This window comes from Pteronotus mesoamericanus, unplaced genomic scaffold (genome assembly GCF_021234165.1).
Source record: "Pteronotus mesoamericanus isolate MK-2021 breed Mesoamerican mustached bat unplaced genomic scaffold, CSHL_Meso_final scaffold_705, whole genome shotgun sequence".
NCBI lineage: Eukaryota > Metazoa > Chordata > Mammalia > Chiroptera > Mormoopidae > Pteronotus > Pteronotus mesoamericanus.
The window spans coordinates 5518490-5530966 of record NW_026555326.1 but is presented as its reverse complement, the minus strand read 5'-3'; positions in this window follow the sequence as shown (position 1 = coordinate 5530966).

Below are 12477 nucleotides of genomic sequence, written 5' to 3'. Positions count from 1 at the left end.
CCCCCAGGCCCTCGGGGAGCACTGATGCCCGGCTCCAGCAAAGACCCGTTCACCCACATTTTCTGCTGATAGCACCAGGCATCGGTAGTTTTTAAAAAGCTCCCCAGATGCCCCCAAAGTGTGGCCAGGGTTGAGAATCACTCAGGCAGGGTCTTCTGGGAGTGTCCCTGAGTCACACCAAAACCCAGACAACAAGCATCCCACCTGGCCTCTTCCCACGGAGGAGGCCTGCAGCCTCTCCTCCCTGTCCGCCCCAAGCCTCGCGCCCTGGAAGCGTTCTCTCGATGCTGAGCATCAGTCCTCTCGCCTGGCCGCTGGCCCGTGTCCTAGGACGGCAACACACGGCCCGGGGGTGCTGAGGCGGTGGCTGCAGAGCATGGAGCGTTCGACCGGAATGTGGCAGATACGTGGCCCTGCCCTCCCGGGTTCAGCCAGCAGTCCTCCCTGCTCGAAGCTCCTAGCCCAGTTCCTCACCTTCCTGTCTCCTTCTGAGCGCCTTTCCTCTTTCACTCATTGTTCATCTGAGGAGTCCTGACTCCGCACTGGGCTGTTTCCTGTACCTGCGATACAAGCGTGACTCTGGCTTAGCCCCTGCCCATAGGGGCTCAGAACCTCAAAGTCGGTTAGGATGTGGTCTTTGCTTCCTCTCAGGAGGTCTCAGTTACCTGCGGGGAAGGGAATCATCCATTAGTCATTCTTTGAAAATTTACTAATTAAAAAAAAAAAAATTCAGACACCAAAAAAACTCTTTATGCCATCCACGTTTTCCCAGGAGAAGGGATCGACTGGACGCTGGGTTCCTGGGGAGCAGCCTTGTACATCCCAGGCTCCAAAATGCACGGCCCTAGATTCAAATCCCAGCTCTGCTGCTTGCAAGCTGTGCCACCTCCAGCATGTAACTTAACCTCTCTGTGCCTCAGTTTCCTTCTCTTTAAAATGATAGTGACAACAGCTTTTTCACAGGGCTGTAAGGATTGATGCCACAGAGAGCTCAGGATGTGGGAGCATTAACACGCCCTGCACATGCCCACCCCCTGCTCTACCAGCAGAAATTTCAGTGTCATCGTTGGGGGCCCAGTCGTGGCACTAAAATTGGGTCATACTTTTCTTTCTTTCTTCTCCCCTTGATAAGATCTCAATTACAAGAATGTATTAAGCATATTCTAACTAAAAGATTTTGTAAGACTTTAAGAACAGGACCTCTGCCCAGAGTTCTGTCTCTGGAGAGTTTTAAATGGAGCTGGCAAAGTAAACATGGGAAGAGAGTTTATGATAAAAAGTTTTGGGCCGCAGATGTCACTCAGGGTGTGACAACTGCCCTCTGAGACAGCAAGCTTTCCGACCCTAGGGACATCCCACTTGATGCATGTGCTGCCACCGGGAAGCCTGACCAAGTCTCAGAGGAGGGGGCCCACCCGGGGTTGGCCAGATCCACACCTGGTCTGACCGTATTCCTTGGGTCTCTACTTTGCCAAGAGGGCAGCAAGGCATGACTCGCCTGTGGCAGGCGCTCCCCAGAGAAGCCGAGAGGCATGTGGCTTCTGGGCTTGCACGCACCTTCCCCATGGATTTCAAGGTGCCCGGGCCTCTCCCCACTCTGGCCACTCACTTGGAGGCCAGACTTCTTTGGCCTTTCAAGACCTGGGACCGACCAGGGTGTGGGAACGCACACATCTGGGATTCCTAAAGCTGAAGCTGATGAGGGAGGGAGGGAGGGCTACTTCAAGGAAGAGGGGACCAGCCCAAGGGTTCAGGCCCAGTTCTGTTTCCTGTCTTGGGCAGAGGCAAGGCTGCCCTCAGCCACCCGTGACCTACACCTCCAGGCAAGTGCCGCACTTGGCAGTGGAATTGGCTGCTCAGCTTCATGCACCAGAGGAGTGGGGAAGGTCAGGACCCGCAAGAAACAGAGGCAGTGCAGTGCAGGGTCAAGTGTAAAACTCAACTCCCTGGCTTGAATCCTGGCTCCACCACCTCCTAGTTATGGGGCCATATGCCTCAGTTTCCCCTTCTGTAAAACGAGGTGATCATAGAATTAGTGTGGAGATTGCGTTAACACATGGAAATCTCCCAGAATCTTTTGGCCATGTAGAAAGCACCACACAAGTGTTGGCTGTTAGGTCCTCTGCCCCCAGGGTAGGAGAAGGCACCACTCACTAGACAGGGAAAGGGTTGCATGGGGCACAGGTGTGAATAAAAACCCTCTGTCTGTGGGGAGACACCCATCCTCCCAAACTGCCACCAGGCTTTCAGAATTCTGATGTCTCTTATCCTAACAGATAAATGTGTTAGACAAAGTACTATGAACTTAACAAATGTTAGCTAAGTTTTTTAAAAAATTTAAAAGACATTTTAAAAAAATCTCCTTGGCCCAAACCACTCTGTGAAACACTAAAGACTCAGAAATAATTAAAGAATGCTCTCTCCGCAAGGAACTCACTGTCTGCTCAGGGATAGATAAGTCACTTGCAGAAATAATAACAATAGTTTCCAAGTGGGCTCCGTTATCTGTGCTTTCCAGATGCCCAGTGATAATCCCTGTGGGTGTGAGCAGCTGGCTCAGGGGGCTGCTCCTTTCTGCCGCTCTCCCTCCCCTTCCATCTTGCAGGCCTCGGAAAGGGAGCTGGACCGCCAGACAGTAGGCTCAGTTCCTAGCTGTGAATGAAATGCCTTAGCATCAGAAAGAAACGTCTGATAGTTAGGAACCTGCTGGAACCCACCCTTCCCCAGACCCTCCCTTCTCACCCTCTCTGCCTTGAGCTCAGACCCTTTAGTGCCCATCTACAGTCACAGGGTTCATGTCTAGGTGATTGCAGACCCTAACTCCCCACCCCTCTTTTCTCCTCCATCCCCCAGAATACTCAAAAGAATGTGGCCCCAAGCTGCAAGGGGCTTGGAGACATATTACTGAATGTCCCACTGTTATCTCTAAGGGGCGATGCCCCTCCAAAGGAAGGTGCTCAGGTCCTTTGTGCCCAGCCCTGACTGTCTCTCCCTCCAGCTTGGTGTCTGACCACCCACTGCACACTCTACACTCTTCCGCTAGACCAAGGCCCCACGTTTCCCTGAAGGTGCTTCCTCTTCCCTCCAGCCTACACACCTCCAGCTGCCCATGTTCCCTCTGCCTCACCTTCTCTCTGCAGCTCCAGCTCGGTCAGATTCACTGGGCCTTGGGGACAGGTCCTTGCTGGGACTCAGGGCTTCTGTCCCTATGATGAAGGTGGGCCGCAGATGACCTTAGAGTGTCCTCCCTGCTCCCAGTTTTACATCAACTGGTTCCCACTTTAGTGTTTTGTAGGAGCTATTTCCCTCTCTTCTTTCTAGCATGCCTCAAACTCTCCTCCTCCAAGAAGCCTTTCTTGATCAACTGCATGAACACCATTTACAGGCTTAGTTCTACTGGCACAAAATAGGCCTACACCAAAGCTGGTACAAGAGGCTCATGGGAGTCTTAGCCCCTCATAACCTCCATCACCCAAATATATACAACCTAAGTAAAAACAGAGGGCTTAGTATGGATGTCTGAGTTCTAGGTAAGACCTCCAACAGTCCTCACCCCAGCCCTACTCCCAAGCCTGACAATCTAGAAATTCTAACAGTCTGCAGTCTACACTCAGGTTTTGCAACGTCTAATAGATCCCTTTCTGGGGCCTAGGTTGTGAACTCCCTGGGTTGAAGAGTGCTGTGCTCTCTTGAGTGTGATGTCCCTCAGGTGGGCCACCCCACCCTCCAATTGCTTTGTTAGTAATGACACCAGTTGGTGACCAAGTAATTCCTTTATAAATGTGGAGGCACTTTCGGGCACAGTAGCCCATTTTGCTGTGAGAACATCCTGTGAGATTGACCGGGCTGATACAAATGCACAATTCATGGATATGGAAACTGAGGCCCTAGGAGACCGAACACCTCTGCACGTGGTCAGTTAAGTGACAAAGCCAGGCATCCCACCAGATCCGCCTACCTGCCTGGCTGCCCTCTGAACTGCTTTGTTTGCCAGCTCGGATTTTAATTCATTCCAGCATCAGGGCTGTTGAGCAGTGGTACTGGGCCCGCAGTGGCAGCGGAGCCAGAATAAGCAGACCTGACTTCTAATCTGACTCACCCAGCTGGTTCAGTTGCAGCCAAGCGGAGAAATTTGGTCCCGTTCCCACTTCTCCCCTTCCCCTCATCCACAGCTGCTCTCCGCCCCCCACCCCCAGCCCTGGGAGCCTCGGGGTGGGGGCTGGGCGGGGTCCCAGGAGGATGTAAGCCTATGGATGGGTGGGATGTTTTTCCTACTCAGCATTGTTCTGCCCTGCCCATTGTGTGGGCTGAGAGCAGGACGTCACCAAGTCGCCTGGCAGGCTTTCAGCAGAGCTGGGGAACATTTCCGGAGGGAACAGACCTGTTATGAATGGCTGAAGCTTTTCAAAACCTTTGGCATTTCCCTGGATCTGCCAGACAGGGGGAGCCGGGGAAAGGAAGGACTTGGAGACTCCCCACTCCTGGCAGCAGCTACAAGGCTGAAGGTCCAGGGACCTTGGCAGAGCTGTGGCTTGCCAAGAGGGCCTTTCGCGTCAGCGCGAGGGGGTTTGGGAATGCAAAATGGAGGGTGTGAGTGGGAAAGGGCTGGTGGATGAAGGGCTTGGCTAGCGGGCACTGAGCCAAAATTGAATGGTATTTTGTTTACAACCTCTGACCCTGGCTTGAAAGGGCTTGCACCTGAGGATGGGAACAGACCTAGTCATCTTGAAAAGCTTCATGGAGCTCTCCCTGGAGGAAATGCAAGGTCAGAATTGTTTTAAAGCAGCTCCGTGTTTGCCATGGGGTGAGTAACGCTCCATGTTCTCAACTCACACCTCTTCCTGCCCAGGGAGGGCGTCTCTTTGTGTATCTCTCTCTTTACCACTTGCTGGGTGCGCCTCCAGTGCAGTTCCTAGGTGCAACATGCATCAATTTTCTCCTGGTTTCATTTAATCCCCACAGCAAGACGAGCAGGCAGGTATAGTACCCCATTTCTTATAGATGAGGATGCTGGGTCTGGGATTTGAACCCGGGTCTACGACACTCCAAAGTCCATGCTGTACAGAAGGATTTCTCTGACATGTACCTACACTCAGAATTGACTGGGGTGCTGGCTAAGAATGCAGATTTCTGCACCCTGTCCTCTCCCCCCATTTTAGTTCAGTAAGTCAGGGTTGGGAACAGGTAACAGGTGACCCTGACGCAGTGGGCCACAGGTTGAGGAACATTGCCTGAGGGGGCGGGGCAGGGCTCGTTCTAGGACTTAAGCCCAAAGAGCAGCATCCAGATCTGAAAGCACAGGGGAAGCCCCAGGCCCCTACCAGCACTTCAAGAGGTGGCCCTGTGCACTCACTCATCCCTCGGAATGGACGAGCGAGTGGAGCCCAGGAGCAGCAGTCTGTAACCTCTGACGGCAAAGAACCAATCCACAGCCTCCAAAAGTGTTCCGTCGTCCTCTTAACATTTTTAACCCACAAGGGAGGAACGTGAGCAACCAAATCAGGGATAAAAGTGCCCTCATTTCCCCCCTCAGGCACTTGTGGACCCCCACCCTGGGAAGGAGCTTGGGACAGACCCCTCTGAGGTCCAGAGGTGCTGAGTAGAGCAGGCTTCTCAGCGTCGGGCACCTCTTGCTTCGGAATTACTTGGGGTCTGCTAAGAAGGCAGACTCCTGGGCCCCACCTCCATGGTCAGACTCTCTACAAGGAATCTGCATTAAGCACATTCCCCAGGCAATTTTGAAGCAAGTAGAGGTTTTCGAGTCTGGAAGAAAAGGAACTCCTGAGGCCCAAGAACCAAAACTGCAGTGTTGGCAGGAGTCCCTAGGGTGCAGCTGTGGATCAGCGGAAGGTGCGCCACTCTTGGTGTGTGGAATTCTGGGTGTAATCCCTTGCTTGGCCACCCTCTGTGATCCTGGGCACATGGCCGCCTACCGGAGCCCAGTACTTCACAGGCTCAAAGAGGGTACTCTGGTCCACATCACCACATGGCTGCCAAGAACTGGTGAGCGTGTGGTAGGTGCTGAATGGCCAGCCCCAGGTGTGTGGTAAAAGGAGCTTATTCAGTGCCTCGAGGTGATGCCAACAGAGGACTCCCAGCATCCTCCAGCGGGCGCAGACCCACTTCGCTCTGCTGGGGAGCCAAAGGCTCGTTGGACATGGGGGTTAGAACTCCGAATCAGGACTCTGGACTTGATGGAGTGGCCTGGGACACCCTCAGAGGGCCCAGGGTCAGGCTGAGGCCTGAGGGTCAGTTCTGGAGGGCTGCTTCTACCCATTCACTCCTCTGTCCATCCACACCCAAGGCCCTTGACTCCAGAAGGTCACACCAAAAGCATGGGCTCTGCAGGGTCAACTCTGGGACCCTCCCCCATCCTATTCTCGCTGTTTCTCATCTTGTTTCCCCAGAGTCCTCTCTGCTGAGCTGGGGAATCGAGCCAGCCCTCCTTTCCCACCTCTGCCCTTGGATGGCTCCAAGGACCTCTATCCTTCCTTGACCCTCGTGCCGTCTTTAGAGGCTCCTTTTCCCCTCCACACCTTAAGAAGCCCACAGACATCCTCAGGCCAACCGCCAACTCTCTCATGGGGATAAACCCAGTAGGTAGACTGTAGATGTACTGGGGCCTCCCCAGGAACATGTATACTTTACAAGAAGATGCCAGAAAGAGGTGCACTGGACAGGGCCTGTCCCCTGGCAGTATAGCCTCAAGGTAAAGGGCACAGGCTTCGGAGCCAGAAGGTCCAAATCTCGGCCAGGCCGCTCTCTAGGAGAGCAGTCTCGGGCCACCCATGTCACGTCCCTGTGCCTCCATTTCCTTATGTGTAAAACAGATATAATCAGCATGCCCACTTCTTTAACACAGGGAACGTACTCAGAAATGTCTGGCACATAGTAGACACTCAGTAAATGTTAGCAATATTGCTTATTGATGGAAGGATTTTGCACGTAGGGTGATTTTTTTATAGTCTGACTTCATAAGCTGGCCTGTGCCTGGCCAGCGCGGTGTGCCCACAACAGCCGAGGTTGGCTCCGGCTGCCCTCGCCTGGACGTGGTGCTGTAGATGCAGCTGTGTCTCAGTGCCCAGGCTGGGACTTACTCTCTTGGTAAATCTCCTGGAGAATAAGGCTAAGGATGAGAGCCTCCGTGGCCGGAGTAGGGAACAGTACAAGTACCTCTTAAGCCAAGGCCTAGATGGACTTGAAAAGACTGTGACATCTGCTCCTCTCTGCCATTTCCTTTGAGGGCAGTTTCCATGTGAACAGGGCAGGGTTTGGTGAGAGACGAGGGTGGCAGCAGCTTAGGAACCGCTGGGTCTCCGCACTCTGAGAAACTGGGAAGAGTAGGATTCTCCAATAGCTCCGTTCTTCTGCAGGGATCTGGGAGAAGGCGAGGAACAGACTTGAGTCCTCCAGGAAAGGGAGATGGCTCGGGGTCTGCTTTAGTCATTCTTCCTGACCTTGCCTTCTCCCCTCCCAGCGAACCACCTCTGGATAGGGGCCGGCAGGAGGCCTGGAAGACTCCCGGAGTGGGGGTTTGGGGGCATGTGCAAGTCTCTGGAGCAAATGTCACCTCATCTTGCTCCAACCGATATGAGGAAAGAACCTCCTGTCCCTCCCTCTCCCCCGCGGGCAGACCCGCCATCCTGGGAGAGCCCTTCGCTCTCAAGCTGGACCCCTGGGGTTGGTCCAGGACCATCACTGGTTGGAAGACACGATGGTCTGCAGAGCGCTGCTAGGTAGAGGGCCTTGCCAGGAGAGGAACGGGACTGCGGCCAGGTCAGGCAGAACACAGAGATCATGCCCCAGAGACTCGCACCAGCAGAAAGGGGACACCCCAGTGAAGCGAGGACTGCAGCCAGCAATAACTCCATTAGCACCTCCAACGTGCAGAAGTGGGAGGAAGCAGCATGAACCGCTGGCCCGCAGTTGCTGGCACTCAGCTTGAGTCAGGACTGGGCCACACCTGCACACTCAGTGACTCATAATTCAAGGGCCACACACAGGAGGAACCCAGTCCAGGGGGGAAGTTGTAACGTGGCCACAAAGACGCGAGCCACTGATTCTATCTGGGTGGGGACATTTGAGCTGGACAGTGAAGGCCGGGTCCCATTTCTGCAGGTCAGGGGAGAAGAGCCAAGAGGCCTTGTCACATCCTCCCGCAGAGGCAGTAGGGTGATAGAAGAGGAGGGGACTGCACAGCGGGGCCTTGCACTGAAGGGGCGGAGCTGTGCCTGTGGGCAGCGGGAGGGGGCAGCGCACAGGGTTTCCTCCTGATTGGTAGAAGCAATATGCCCTTATCATAAAAAATTGGGGGAGAAACAGAAAAAGGATAAAAAAAGCAGCTTAAAATCACCCACATGCCAACTACTCAGAAATGATCACTGTTAACATTTTGCTCTTTTCCTTTCAGATCCTTTTTTTATAGAGACCTTAACAAAGAGTACATATGATAAATACTTTATGTAATATATAGGCATATTAATATAGAAAAATCACCTTTCACATTAAAAAATTATGTTATATTAGGACTTATGCGTTCAAAGAATATGTAGATTAACATTGTGCAAGTTATTTTACAGGGGTGGGCAAAAGTAGGTTTACAGTTGTGAGTCTGTGAAGCAGTTTATTCTTATATTACTATTCATTAATTATTTTATTATTAACTTACATTACAATTGTAAACCTACTTTGGCCTTCCCCTGTATAATAACTTAGCATAATATATGTGTTTTTTAAAAAAACTAAATTGAGAAGATACAAAGGAAAGTTTTACATTTTATTTATTTATGCATTTTTAATAGACAATACATTCGTGTGCTCTGTAATTCAAAAGGTACAAAAATGTAATGTAGTGAAAATATCACCCACCATCTAGTTTCCCTCCTTGCACTCAATGAATATCACTGTGACCTTCCAGAAATTTTATGCATAGACAAGAAGAAAAACACATTTTCTTCCTCCCCCATTACACAAATGCTACACAAGTGTTAGCCACTTATTCTCCATCCTTCAGTTTTTCCTTAATATACTTTAGATACTATTTCCTATCAATATATAGTTTTCTCATTTTTATGGCTACATAATATTTCATTATATGGATGTATTGTGATTTATTTAGCAACTCTCAACTAATAGTTGGGTTGTCTACATGCTTTTGCTTTTATAAAAGTGCTGTAATAAGTACCTTTGTACATATGTCATTTTGCATAGGTACAACTCTATATGCAGGATAACTTCCTAGAAGTGCAATTGCAAGTCAAAGGGCAGGTACAGTTATAATTTTGATGGGTATTGCCAAACAGCCTTCTGTAGAGGTGATAGTAATTGCTTTCTTTTTTTAAAAAAGACTTTATTTATTTTTAGAGAGAGGTGAAGGCAGGAAGAAAGAGAGGGAGGGAAACGTTGATTGGTTGCCTCTCGCACACACCCTTGCTGGGGACAAGGCCCGCAACTCAGGCGTGTGCCCTGATCGGGAATTGAACCAGTGCCCTTTTACTTTGTGGGATGATGCACAACCCAACTGAGCCACACTGGCCAGGGTGATACTATCTGCTTTAAACTATCCCTCTCTTGATATAAATGAGGGATACATTCAGGTCTGAACTTAGAGTATAAGGAGACTGGATTCAAGGTGGGTAGGCAGGGAGTTAGGAGGCTGCCACATGCATAGAGAAGAAGCTGCTCAGAATTAAATGATGGGTCAGAACCATGAGACAGAGGCAGTGCATGGAACTGGAGCCGTAAATTCAGAAGAGTGCTGGACTTAGAACTGACAGGACAGAGACACGAATCGGCATTTGGATGTGAGAGTGCAAAGGTCTTCGACGGGGCAACTGGGGGGATGAAGAAGCTGTGTCTGAAGCGAAGAGACAGGTGAAAGAAAAGCAGCCAGAGAAGGAAGGAGTCCCCCAGATTTCAAGGGTCTCCATTCCCCAACGTGCAGAAGCTTATTATAAGGCTGAAACTCTTAACTTGGCTTATTCTCCTACATCAAGGAGAATGACCTTCATTCTGAAAAAGGTAAAAGAGTCACATGAAGAGGAAATTGAAGATTTCTTTTTAAAGATAAGACTATGGGCCACTTGTGTTTGCCATTTCTCCTTCTGTGATCCCACTAAAGTGATAATTGAGCAATAAAGGAAAGCGTATTCTCCTAATGAGGAGGGGAACAGGGGGAGGCCACGACGGAGAAACATTTTCAGCAAGTATATAGGAGCTGGGAGCCGGAGAAAGGAGTGGTTGCGGAGAAAGGAGGTGGAGTGTGGAACTACAATGTCAATAAAGGTGTTCGAAGGTAAGAGGATTGTTCTGTTACATGGACAACATTATGGCGGCAGGGTAGGGGAGAGTAAAAAGAAAATGGAAAGGAAGACATGCTCAAATGAAATAAAATCATCTTCCAAAGCGAAAGGGCAGAATTTTCAAATGAAAAAGTGGCACCAAGAATCCAACACAAGGAAAGAATAAAAGCACACCATGGGGAACCTTTAGAATAGCGATGATAAAGACAAGATCCCAAAAATGCCCTTAGAGGGAAAAGGTGTTTACCTCTAAAAATATAATAATCACAGGGTCTGGCGAGTGGGCGGCAGGGGCCATGTCCGGCCTCAGGGGGGGCAAAAAGGAGCCCCCACAGCAGCCCTAGAAGCAGGCCAAGGACACGGAGGAGGTGAGGCGTTCAAGCAGAAGCACAAATCAGGAGAAGAAACCCGAAGGCCCGGCAAAGGGCCTCCCGGCCACAGGTGGAATTAAGAAGCCTGGCAAAAAGCGAGCTAGCGCTCGCGCCTGGGGCAGCAGTGATCCTTAATCCCGTTCCTGTTTTAATATCTGGATTCCCTGTCATCACATCTTGTGCCATCTGTAGCTACAATGCAGCGTTGTCCTGGAGCCTGTTGTACATTTAAGAGTAACCTTTTGTAAATCAGCAGCAGCAGCAGTGGCTCATCTCTTTAGTTCTTCTCACACAGCTATTTCAACCTTAGCTCTGAGGTCAGAGTAAACCCAGCCCAGAATCCTGTTAAAGTGTATTCTTCAGTCTTTGTTCTATCCCAAAGTCTGTACCTCCTGGAATTAAACCAACTCATTTGAAAAAAAGAGAACAATCAGTCACTCAATAAATAATCAGACTGGCCTCAGGATTCTTACAATGCCTTCAACATGTTGTGGGGAAAAAAAGCAATTTTCAACCAAGAAATCTATACCCATTCAAATTGCCATTCAAGTATGAGGACAGAACTATGACGCTTTCAGAAAGGAGGGACTCAGAAAATCTACATGCCACACGCTCCTTAAGAAATTTTGTGACCATGTGTTCAGCAGAGTAATATTGTAAACAAAGAAGAAGAGAAGGAGGGAGGAGAAAACAGTGGGACCAGCTCAGGGCACCAGGGAAAGGAAGGAATCCTAGACTGACGCCTTGGGGGAAAAGGAACACCCAAAGGAAAGAGTCCGTGAGCTTGCCCTGCGCAAGGGTGCCCGGGGGGAAATAGGGCCTCGCAAGCAGAGGACTTGATAGGCTGAGAACACACTTGTGGAAACGGTCATGGCAAGTAAAGAGAAGGGAAAGGAGAAGGAAAAGCAGAAGGAAGCGAAGAAAGCACTTCGAAACTCTATAAAAACAAAAGAAGGAAATGTCATCAGACATTGTTGGCTCTGCCATAAACAATATTTGCACTGTCACAAATGTAAACATTACTGGTTGGATTTAAACTTTTAGAACCAACCCATAGGTAAGACACAGGAGACTTAACTATGGTTAGAAAATCAGAATGTAAATATTATTAACACTGAACATTTAAAGTAAGTGTTCAGAAGACAGACGTTGGGGAGGAGGCGACGTCCTTATCCTTCAAAATAGTGAGCCAAGCTACAATCAGGAGCTGGTGGGATGAGGCATAAAGATACACATATGTTACTTAAAGCAACAAAGGTAGTCAGCAGATTTATTTTATTTCAGGGAAACTAAATGAAAATAGCTACGTGACCATGTTGGGAGTCGGGGAGGGGAGGGTTGTTTGGGTGATATATGTGAATTAAGTCCTCATCTTTCATAGTTACAGATCAATAGAGGATGTTTAAAATGGAGAAATTTTAAAAACAGCAGCATAAGCATAGTATTCGGAGAGATGGAAGTACCCTACCAGAATGAGGTGCTAAAGGAGTTAGAGGCATTGGCTCTCAGGAGCAGGACTGGACGGGGCACGAGCTGCATGGAGGCAGGACAGTTCAGTGCAGGTGCTTTGGTTCTACTTTATTTTTAATCATGTGCACAAGTTACTTGGATATAAAAATGTAAGTACCTCACCCGACAGAGAGGAAGGTAGATGGCGAGAGCTTGTGTGACTGCTGATGGGTTCTAGGGGTCAGGTTCAGATGAATTAGACACCAGAGTCAAGAACTACCTGCAGGCAGAACTGAAAAACAGCCCGGATAAATGACGAGGACATTGGAGATGAGGAAACATTCTGATTTTCACAG